Below are 11,564 nucleotides of genomic sequence, written 5' to 3'. Positions count from 1 at the left end.
TGACCAATCAGTTGCTTTCAATATGGATTTGGAGGAGTACTGTGAAAAGTTTAGCTGAGTCTAAGCACCCACAGCTATGTCATCATGGAAGTGGCTGAAGAACTGACCAAGCTCCACAGGTACAGAGTTTTTCATTTCTTCTGGTTTGGCAGCTTTTTTTCAACTCCAAAATCAGAAATCTGTAAATGAAGCAACTGGCACGGGTTTCTACTTTCTACCAGAAAATCGGTTGGTGTCAAGTGGAGCTCAGTTGACCAGGCTCCGGTGGAATCTGGCACTGGTTTGCTGTCCCAAAAACTCAGTGTTAGTTTTACTCGCTTTTAGCCACCTCACCCAAACTCTGCCTTCTGAGAGTTGCCCAGGGTATTGTACGACGACTCCTGTGCTGCTGAGCAAACACGCTTTCTGAGCTAGCTGTGTCTGAGTTTGCTTACAGCATTCAGGACTGGAAATTTCAAACTGACAAAGCTTCTTGTGCTTGAGCAACAATGCCTAAATTCAGACCAGTTTTGAAGTCCTTTCCCCAACTAGTAGGCATCTTCTCAAGTAGTCTACCTGGAGTAAAATGAGTTCCTGCAGAGGTATGTTTCTAAATCCAGAAATCTGGTCTACAGATACACTGAAGGCTTGCTGTAATGACATTAAAGTAGATGCTGTATTAAAACACTGAAAAGCTGACGTTCGAACATCTGTTATTGCTAGGTAAATATTATTAATGAATAAGTAGTTCCTCAAAGACTTGTCAGTGCTTATGCTTCGTACTTTTATCAATCTTCTGTATATTTGTTTTCCATTCCTTCCTCCTGTAGGAAGGAAATAGTTCCTTCCCTGAACTGTGGGTAAGAGAAGAGCTCTGAGGAATCACATTAATAAACTTGCACCCTGCATTGAACGGACAAGAACTTCTCTGTGGCCCACAGTTATCCCAAGATAAGTTTTTGTTTGTTTTCCACAGTACTATCTGGTGAATAAACATGACTGTTCCCCACTTCCCATCTCTCACAGCTCACTGTAGGTGACCAGTCAGCCAGTTGGTGCCAGATTAATGACAGAAAACAGATTTTATTGTCCAAGTCAGCTGTGAATGATGGGACTGTCTGCTAATTCCCATGAAAGCTAACTAATCTTCCAATTGAAATATTGCATTTACAATCCAGGCTGTTACTGGGAGCAGATATTTTTTTTAAAAAAGCAAAATAAACCACACACAGAATCTTTTTATTGATCGAGGGGGGAGGAAAAAAAAGGGCAATTTCATCTGTTTTCCTAAATTCTATACCACTGAGGCCACTTGTCTTTTATCCCAGTGGAAATGCGAAAACTCTGGATCAGCCTTTCTTCTCATGGGCATGCAGCAGTTTCCGCTTTCTCCTTGCAGTCTCCAGCAAGAGCAAATTTAAAACATAAAGAGGTGGTGTGGGTTTTTTTGTGAGAGACGGTGCAAAACTTACTCAAATGTTGGACTCGAAGATGGAATTAAGTGATATATTCTTGGCAAAAAATATCACAAAATAAACTGTAAAAATTATTCAAAAGATGACCAAACCATTAACTTCAGTGAGCTGCTATTATTTATCTTGGTATTATTTATTTTATTACTTGTCTGTGACAAAATTATAGATAGCTATGTATATACAAATATGCCTTTAGGAATATTATCCTGTTTCAAGTGTGAATGTTTGAAAGAAAGAAAATACTGGCCCACTACTAATGCAATTCAGTGTTAAGGGAAATACTATTTGTATATATCCTTTTTATTCAATACCGTCCTTGTTGTCTTTGGAGGTTTTAGTTTAATTTAAGGCAAAGCAAAATCATTCTTATTGTCTCCAACAGGTATTGGAGAGGATCCCAGGGAAACTGTGGCAGAATTGTTCGCCTTTTTTTTTAAATGTTTTGTGGGGAAGCAAAAATCTTGTATAACCTGTAAAGCAAAAATACAAAGATTACTGACAGCGGAGTTTATTTCTCTTTCACCGGAATGGTTCCAGCCACTAAGCTATAATGGATTCAGGCTTTAAGCAAGCCTGTCCTTTCCCCTTCTGCTCATGAATGGAGAAATATGTACTATGTTTGAAGGAGCAGCTTTTGTATGTATGTGCCCACATACATTTATTAGCAGTAGACTTCATTAGCAGTATTCAGGCATGCCTTTTGGAGACAGCTTTGTACAAAGAGACAGTTTTAGCAAAGAGGCAAGAGTTGTGTGGAAATCTGTTTTGTAAGGGGAAAAAAAAAAATTAAGGTTTACTAAGGATTGGCTGTGTACTCGTGACACATCAAGTAGCCCATCAGCTTGCAGTGAGAACTAGGACCCTAGTGCAGTGGCCTTGCAGAGCTAAAGTATAATTTGGGTTGGAAAGGCAGGACTCCTATTTTGTTTTATCAGCAAACAGAGGAATTGGCCAGCAGTTCTTCAGGAGTGACCTTCATACCACACTCAGCCTGACAGATACTCCAGCCATGTACTGGACAATACTACTCATTACTTTTTGTGCTTCAAGTATCTAAGCAGCTGTGGGAGGATCAAAAGTACATGCTGTTTAATCTGTTTGGTACCTTTTTTTTCCCCTGCTCTGAGGACTGGAGGAATCTTTGTCTGACAAAGTCATTATTTGGGATGAGTGCTGAAGGTTTTGTCTCCTGACCGGCTCCAGCTCCCTGTGCCTTACTCGATGACTCTTTGACCTTGCATACTTGTTTTAAAGGCAACATGCAACGAAATCAAACAGAAGCAAATCGCTCTGACTCTTGGAAGTGGCAGCAGTGCTGGAGGTAGCAAGCTGCCTGCTTTACCCATGCCAGAAAACAAGAGTTTAAGCTTCCTGAACAGCCACCCCCTGCCACTCTCTGGTGCAGACCTCTGCTTCCACTGCACGTGTGGGTGTGGGAGGGTATACTTTTGGGAGGGTGGCAGTATTTGTGGTTGCTCTATGGCCTAACTTTCCCTTATGTACGTTAGGAGAGGGCCCTGTCTGGCTGTTTTCTGTGAACCCATCCATCAGCAGCACAGGAAGGTGAAGGTGGCAAATGGGGACTGCCTGAGAGGAGAAGGTAGGCGGCAAGGTGAGGGATGGCTGCCTGCAGTGGAAAATCAGAACAGGCAAGTGCTGGGTGTGGAGCAGGAGCAGGCATCTGTGGCTCCCAGAAAGGATGAAGGTTGAATTCAGCAGAAGGCTGAGGTACCACAAAAGACACCAGCAGAATACAAAGGCTTCTTCTAACAAGCCAAATCAGTTAATCAGGTTAATATATGTGATAAATATATTTTCTATGTCATTAACTCAAAGCACATTATTGATAAATTTTTAATTACTCTGTTACTAATGGCTGAAGCTTTTGTAGAACACTTAAGTATTTAACAAGCTACAGTTAATTAGCTTATAGAGATATACATATATAGATAATTAGATATTAATCATTTAAGGCATGAACTATAATTTAGGAAGCCTGTTAATTGTCATGTAACTTTGTAAGCTATCATTTTAACTGCCAATGACATTCATTTATATTTCTCAGCACTTCACTGCATATTTTCTATTAAAATAACTATAGGGGGAATTAGTTCATAAACAAATGCAATACAATGATCCTTTTATCTTTAGGCTACAACTTGCTGATCCAAACCCAACTCAGTAGTGACTAAAATTTGTTGCTGCAGAACAATACTGGCAGAAGAACAAATGGATCCCATGAATAAATTCAAGCTGATAATTAGAAGACAGTTTCTAACCATCTGGAATAGCAAGCAGCCTGCAGAAGGTTGTGGAACAGCCTTCAGAAGAATAGTGGAATTAGATGGTTGAAATTTTTTGAAGATTAAGCTTGATAAACTTCTGCATGGGATTGTTCAGGACGATTGTCTGCAACAATAGGGGGCTGAAATAAAAAAAGTTTATGCTGTTGCCTTCAGTCCTTTGTGCAATGGGAGGGAATGCAATGTCAGTCCATGAGGATGAACATCTGCATTATGGAATGAGGATGATGAATGTAGAGGCCAAGAACAGGACGGACATGGATCACTTCTCCTCACTAAGCAGAGGTGAGTTGTTGTCCACCACAGACTGGCTCGTTGCATAACACGAGGAATTTCCACTGACGTCAGTTGAAACAGGAAGCCATTGGTAGCTGAGAAGTGGCTTCTAAGAGTGTCTTTAGAGATGATTTTGCGAGTACCGTCAAGTCCTACATGCAAATGATGATTGGATTAAGATTAACAGAGGAAACAGGAGTCTGTATTGTCACTTTAGCTAAACATTGGAAGAAAGGCTGTATTTCCCAAGGTCATGGCACCTAACGCTTTTTCCCAAAGCCATCGGTTTTGTGTCAATGAAAGTTGTCAAAGGTAGTCTCGATACAGAAGTGTTACTGACAGGGCAGGGACAACTCATCTGCATCTTCATCCTAAAGCCATCTGGAATTAGAAAAAAAGAAGTCAGGTGCTTGGCTGGTGAGAGGCTGGAGGGCTGTACTGAATTGAGTGAAGTTGTGATGAATGGCATTTGCTGGTGGTCTGCCCCAAAATGTATACTCATTGCTTATTGGTTTTGCTGCATGGGTCCTTCCTCAAAATGGATTCAAAAAGAGGACAGGCAAGTTCATGGAGACTCGATCCACCGACAGCTGCTGATCATTGCCCTGAATACAACTTTTGGCTTAGGAACTCTTAACCTGCTGATTAGCAAAATTAAGACAGGCAGGGATGAAGATGCTTACTAGTCATGTTCATTTCTTGTACTTTTCTCTAAACATTCACTGCTACCAGTTATCAGAACTGGGGCTCTGAAATAGATAGCCTACAAGCCTTACTCACTATGAAGACCCTATGTTCGTTCCTGCTCTTCAAATACCTTTTTCTCTCTGACTTTCTTTGTTCTGAAAGAAATAGATTTGAAGAGTTTTGAAAAATCAACACATCAATTTACATTTTTGAAACCGTAGTTTGTATTACCAAATGACATAAAGGAATATAGACGATTATTCAGCTTCCTAAGTGCCATTTGCATGAAACCTTTCCTGAGAAAAGAAATCCAACAGAAAAATCTATTAATATTTTGCCATATATAGGACTCATTTGTTGCATGGAATATATTGAGTTGTTGGGAGTTTTTAGTGTGAACTTTTCTTCTGGTAAGTTTGCCATGTAAAATGGAGCAGTCCACCATAATCTTAGGACCAGTTCAGTTAGGTGCTAAGCTCTCACTGATGTTGGCAACATCAGCATATCATAAAGTTGAATCTTTTATTTACCTAACAAGCCTGATATTTGATTAAGATTATCATTAGATCACTAAATATACTTAAAATATTGTGGCTAATATTAAAAATGTCATAGAAATTAAAACTGTAAAATGCTACTGAATCAGGTAGTCTTCTGACCTCCTGCTTATCATGGACTGTTACTTTTAACCAGAACTTCAAAAGCTTGTGATAAGCCAAAATGTTTTTGTTCCTTCTCCCCCTCCCTACTGCTTGAAGCCCCTTAGGTGGTAGAAAATAATATTTGCTCATGCCTTAACCTATTATTTGCTTCTGTTTTCTCCTACTTTCTACAACCATTTCCCTAAATCTGTGTTGCCTTTCCAAGTTAAGAGAAATATTTAAAATAATCTGTTAATTTGAAGGGGATACTTTTTTGTAAAGAAAGGTCTTCACATGGAGGGGAGCTGTGGTGTGGGGCTAAATGCTTTTCTTTACAGGCAGCATAAACTTGGAGGGACAAAGCCTGAGAGCAGTCATTTATTTTCTCTGGGTTAATGGCTTTCAGCTGGATGTCTGTCTGCTGAATAATGACGGAGCTGCTACATCAGCCAGTCTTTTCCACTGCAAAACATGTGTTCAGTTAATGGCATTGACATATTGGAAGCTGGAATGAGCCTCCCCACTTGAGTTGTTCAAACATGATACATCCTACCAGAGTGAAATTAAATAAGGAGATGTGACAAAGAGGAGGATTCAAGGAAGATGATAGTGTGTTCTGAATGTGCAGCATCAAAGAGACTTTGGTTTTGACTTCACTTGTGCCTCTTATTATTTAATCATTCCCATCCTGAGTATTTATGTTCTAAAGGGAAAAATTGGTTTTCAGATTTTGAGTTCTATGGTTTTGATCTTTAGTATATACTTGTACTACTGAGTGATGTGGAAAAATAATAACCAGTAGAAAGCTTGGAGTACTCTAAAATTGCTGAGAGAAAAATCTGAAAAGTACTTAAGCAGCATGTAAAATTTTCATGTCCCTCTCTCATTTAGTCATGGGATTAAGTTATCTAAATCACAGAGACACTTCTAGAAAATATCTTGGTGTTTCTACAGCAAAGATCAGCGTCTGGACACATGGATAGAAAACAAGTATCTTGGCTGTACCACAAGGTATACTGGTTTGTGAAATTGCTTTTTTTGGTGATTACAGCTGGGAAAATGCATTGTTAGCAACTAACAAGGAAGCAAATAGCCTGTAACAATACAAGGATTGATTTGAATAGTTATTGATTTGATTTGGTTTTGCTTTTTGACACTGTTTTTGTAAGATGAAGTCCTCTGCCTGCCTCCATGTGCCTTGCCCTTCATTGCTGTTAACCTGCACGATGGAGGCTGATTGTACTGTGAAGCCTGAAACTGGTTATTATTGGTGTGATAGATTTCCATTTAGTCAGGCTAGCTTTTGCTAGGCCCCTTTTGTTTCACGCTCGAAGGCTTCCGACCCTATCTGCCAGCCTCCTAGGTGGGCAGAGGTATTCCAGATAATGTGTGCAACGGCATTAAGCGTGCAAAAAGCGGGAGTGGGAATTCGTGAGGTCCCATGTGAAAGTTCATTGGCCGCCCAGAACTGCATTCCAGAAACGACAAAAGCTATCAGTCTTGCGGGTGCAGACCCTTTCGATTTGCTGACAGTAATAATTCCACCCCTAACTCTTTGGTAATGCATTAGCATTAACTGTAATTTTTGCCTTTAGACAGGCTCTGCAGTACAGCATGACGGTTCCTACCCTGTAATTGTAGGATCCTCATTAATCAAAAAGAATATTATGACATTGTGAGCTCACAAGAAAGACAATTCATGACTGACACAATAAAGGCCTAAATTATGCTGCTTTGATGATTAGAGGTGCAAAATTGCTTTTTTATTTTTTTTCTCTTGTGAAAATAAGATTTAGCAGCTGTAAGAAAAAACTCTGTATAATGAAAGTAGGGAGCGTTCAGGGGCAAGCAGCACCAGCTCTATCTAGAAGATACCTTTATTTCAAAAGGAAATTAAAATTTCAAAGCTGTTTTGGTAGTGCTTTTTTATTGATAAACCTGAATTTAAATCAGGATCTTGAGGAAGAAACATGTGAGAAGCACATTGCTGTAGCACTGTGTTTAGTAGTTCGCTGCTGTTACCCTTTAAAATTACAGAAATTTATATATGGTTTTGGCCAGCTTCCAAAGTGTGTTTTGACATATATGAAATGATTAATACCTAAACACATCTCATAAATTGAATGCAGTTATATGTATTCTCCTTTGTTCATAAGGAGCCAGAGATTCTGAATGATAAATGAAGGAGAGAGGAAAAAAAATGTTAAAGCCAAGTTTTTTCCACTGAAGGTATGTGGGCAAACCCATTTTGTTCCTAGAGCAAACCTGAAGGCTGTTTCAATAAGCAGTGGTTTAAGTGAAGCCAGTCCAGCGGGAACTCTTGGGAAGACCTAACGTCTGCTAAAGACAGAGGACTGAAGACTGAAGGGGTGCTGAGTAGGTGGGGTGCTCCCAGAGGAGGACCTTGTCCCTGTTTAGCTGTGCGTGATGGGTCCCATGCATTCTGAAGTCCTGTGATTAACGGGGAAATTAATCAAAATGGTGTTTTCTCTCCAGGGATTCCTTCCTCTAGAACAGACTGACTGCAGCACTCGTGATCCAAGTAACCAATAACTTAAACGAGTCTTTAAGACTCTGGGAGAGTCCCCAAAAGTGCCTCCTGAGTTGGGCTCCTCAAATGCACAGCAGTTAAATGACTTATTCCAGGCACTCTTGTCTATCCAGAGGTATTTACATATGTTTTTAAGTATAGCCCTCACTGCTAAGAAAGCCAGATTTCTCCTGAGTGCATTAGAAATTACTCCCCTCTCTTTTCTGGAAAAAAAAGATAGTTGAGGAAACGAGGGAAAAAAATTCTCTCTGAATATTACCCAGATTCTCACGTCTTCTCCAGATAAAGCACTTTGCATGCTGCCCCCATGTCCATTGCTTTTGTTTGCTTGAGACTGTGATGTGTAGGATGGTCAAAATTAGCCATTAAGCGTAACTGATGAGGAAAATAGTAATTTTTGTTAAAAAATATTTCTTGAAATAATGTACATTCCTTCTTCTTTTTTTTTTATTACATAAATGATTTAAAACAAGCGTTTATACAGTTTGTTTCAGGACTGACCCCATGGCAGTTCATGAAATCCTGTTTTCTTCATGTTTCATGCCATGACCTATATAATATGTGCACCCTCTGGTATTACCTAGGACGTAACCTGAGAGGATACCTAAAATTTTACTTTTCCTTTGAATTCAGGAAGGCTAGACTGAGATTCAGGGATGAATTCACAAAGGCATTCGTCTTCCTATGGTCACAGAGGAGCAATCAAGGAGGAGCTACTGAAGTGACACAGCAAGTTACATGTGTCCACATGAGGAGTTGCTTGCTTTGCCCTGACTGTGCTTTGGAAATGAATCTCCCACCTGCCCACCTTGCTGTGTTTGGGTTTGCATCGGGGAGCAGCCCCAAAGGATGCAGACTGAACCTTTCCGTGAGCTTCACCCAGAAGTTGAACTTCAATGGGTTTTCAATATACAAGGCCAGACTGGAGTTAACTCGATATAAACTTCCCCTGAAGTTCATGTAGTGTGGATATTAGGTCTTCAGCATCAAAGCTTTTGGCCTGTAAACCTGTTCCTATGGGGATGTGCTACTTGTTAAAAAAGATACTGCCTTGGCTGTTCCTTTCCAACTGAAATCCATCGGCACTTAGTGGTATCTCAAATCCTGCTAGGTGTCTTTGTAAACACCATTAAGAAAATATCCTCAATATCTGAATTTTTTTTTATACACAACTGGCATTTATTTATATCTCAAATTCTTGTAGTTGTGTTTTTGCTGTCTTCAGGACTGGACCATGGGGAGTGATGTTAAGTCTCAGCCATTTCTTTAGCTCAAGCATTAGTTATTCTTTCGGGAGGGCTCCAGAAGTGCACAGCATTTGGGCTGTGGGACTTCTGTGCTTGTTTCAATGATCACATACAGATGGTATGAAAACACAGCGATCCAGATGGTTCCCACGGTATAAAGACAAAACTACGCGGAGCCAAGAATTCCTTCTGAGAGATTAAAAAAATGAAAATATTTCTACTAAAAGCTCAGTCCCTGATTTTTTTGTTATATTGGACCTATCCTAGCAATACCTGAGTGAGACTCTTGTGACAGGTGGCCAGTGTTGCTTTCTCCAATTCTTCTCCTTAGAGGGAACTGCCATGTACCACTGCAGTGATCTGGGGTCAGAGAAACATATGACAAAATGATGGTCATCTTAGTCTGCTTCACCTTGAAGAGTCCCATGGCAAAGGCCTTTTATTCAAACTTTTATTTAGAAAGGTGGATTTACTGAAGTACCATAGAAACAGTGAAATCTAATCTGAAGATACCTGTAAAACCAAGCCTGAGGTAAAGCTACATAGAAAACATTGTGTGCAGTACATATGTTTATTAGTTTAAAAACTACTTAGAGTTAAATATGCATAGAGATTCAAAAAAATTAAGTCTCTAAAATGAAAAAAATATTTCTGCTGTTGGAAATGATTAATTTTTGCTATTGTCCAACTCTGCAGACTTGCATAATGTCACTAAAGTAGCCCAAATGAAGACTTAAAATGATTGATGCAGTTGTGTTAGGTGTTTTTCTTCTCTGTTAGTGGAAATTGGTCTTCCCTGATCTTTTTAGCTGGATTGTATGCTGCTTAATAAGCAGTATTACTGATGTCAGAGAGAGATTCACCAAAGTGCTGAAACCACAGAAAGGGCGTAAGAATTTGAACAGGAATGATTCATATTGGGTGGTGGTGGCTGCAGCTGTAGATGTCTGTTCATCCCACTTGCCCTTCCAAACATTGAAATTCAAGCTATATTGATAAACATTGATTTTTTTTTATTTTATTTTTTTAGGGATTGTGCCCCTTCCTAATCATGTTTTAGTAATATGATTATTTCATTTTATCCAAATATTGTGATGGATAATATTCATTTATTATATGATATTGTGTACTAATAAACATGCTAACAATAATCATATGCTTAAAATAATAACTACAACAACAGCAATAAAAGTAATAATAATAAATAACCAGAAAGACAGCCCAACTGTTTTTATCATCAGCTGGACAAGTTTTCTTCTTCTAGGTCTTATCAGAAGTAAAGAGAAGTTAATGAAAACCTTTGGAGACTTACTTATTGTAGGGAAGAAATTACTTCCATTATACATTGCAGAATGAAATCCATTTAATCTGTTTTAACTCCTGGCTGCTCAACAACTTGGATGGGTTGAAGATTTCAATCTGCATACACAGTACAGATACTGTTCTTGGTTTCATTAAATGCTTCTGCTTTTCAATATACTGTGTCTACCTTGCCCAAAATTTAAAAATGCTTTATGAAAACCACTGCCCTAGTAGATATGCATCTGACAGGAAAGGGCATCATTTAACAACAATTTACAATGATGTAAGTATAGAAATACTAATGGAGGTAATTACTTGCCAATAGCCCTTATTAAAGCTTTAGTATATTAGTCTCCATAATTAGTCACCCTGTATGAGGACAGCATCTGGCTCTTCAAATCTCTTCCCAAGAAAGGCACTGAGTTAGAAGTCCAGGTTTGTGCAGACTCAAATTTTTATGGTGTATATATACTTTTTTGAAACCATAGTAGGGCAAGTTTTTTCCTCATTGTTATTTAGATTTTCAGGTTTATATGGATCTCCAGATCTGTTCATTTAACTATGATGTATTAGATAACCCAGCTTATTTTTACTTTTGAATTTCTGTCCCAGTTCTTCCTCGTTCCCTGTCACAGCAGGCTCAAGTCTAATTCTGCTTTATGACATGAATCCCAATTACAGCTAATCCTATTAAAAGCTCCAGTTATTTGAAAACATGTTCATTGGCAAGGAATCTAAAATGTAGAAAGTCCTATGAGGACTTTGTGAAGCCTTTGCAGAGATTTTTACTTTACTCATTGGTGTATCATTAAAAAAAGACCTAATTGAGTAGCTTTTTGGATAATTTCACCAAAAAAGGAAGTTAAATTTTAACACATTTTTGGAAGTAATTCCGTCTGTCCCGTGTCCCCCCCCCCCCTTTTTTTTTTTTTGAGCCCTATGAAGGCCAATATCTGGCAACAGCAACTGGACAGATGGGTCAAGCTTGACTTGCCTGTTCATCAGACTAAAGCAATACAGAAATATTCAAACTCTGCTACTTTCAGCCTGAAGATAGGTTCCTATATTTTCATAACTCAGCAGTCATGCTGAGTTAGTTTGCA

General features: G+C 39.0%; 1 long non-coding RNA gene across 2 annotated transcripts; it reads left to right on the top strand.

The window, feature by feature from the left end:
* The first annotated feature begins 824 nt into the window (after nucleotides 1–824).
* On the top strand, nucleotides 825–11,359 carry LOC127012938 (uncharacterized). 2 transcript variants are annotated; one of them, XR_007766041.1, is made up of 3 exons: nucleotides 825–3,054; nucleotides 3,606–4,042; nucleotides 8,546–11,359. It is a non-coding gene; the product is annotated as an uncharacterized LOC127012938 (long non-coding RNA). The 2 variants fall into 2 exon arrangements; XR_007766042.1 differs by lacking the exon at nucleotides 825–3,054 and adding an exon at nucleotides 3,104–3,245.
* The last annotated feature ends 205 nt before the right edge of the window (nucleotides 11,360–11,564 follow it).

Source organism: Gymnogyps californianus, chromosome 2 (assembly GCF_018139145.2).
Source record: "Gymnogyps californianus isolate 813 chromosome 2, ASM1813914v2, whole genome shotgun sequence".
Classification (NCBI taxonomy): Eukaryota; Metazoa; Chordata; class Aves; order Accipitriformes; family Cathartidae; genus Gymnogyps; species Gymnogyps californianus.
This window is presented reverse-complemented; position numbering and strand designations above follow the sequence as displayed.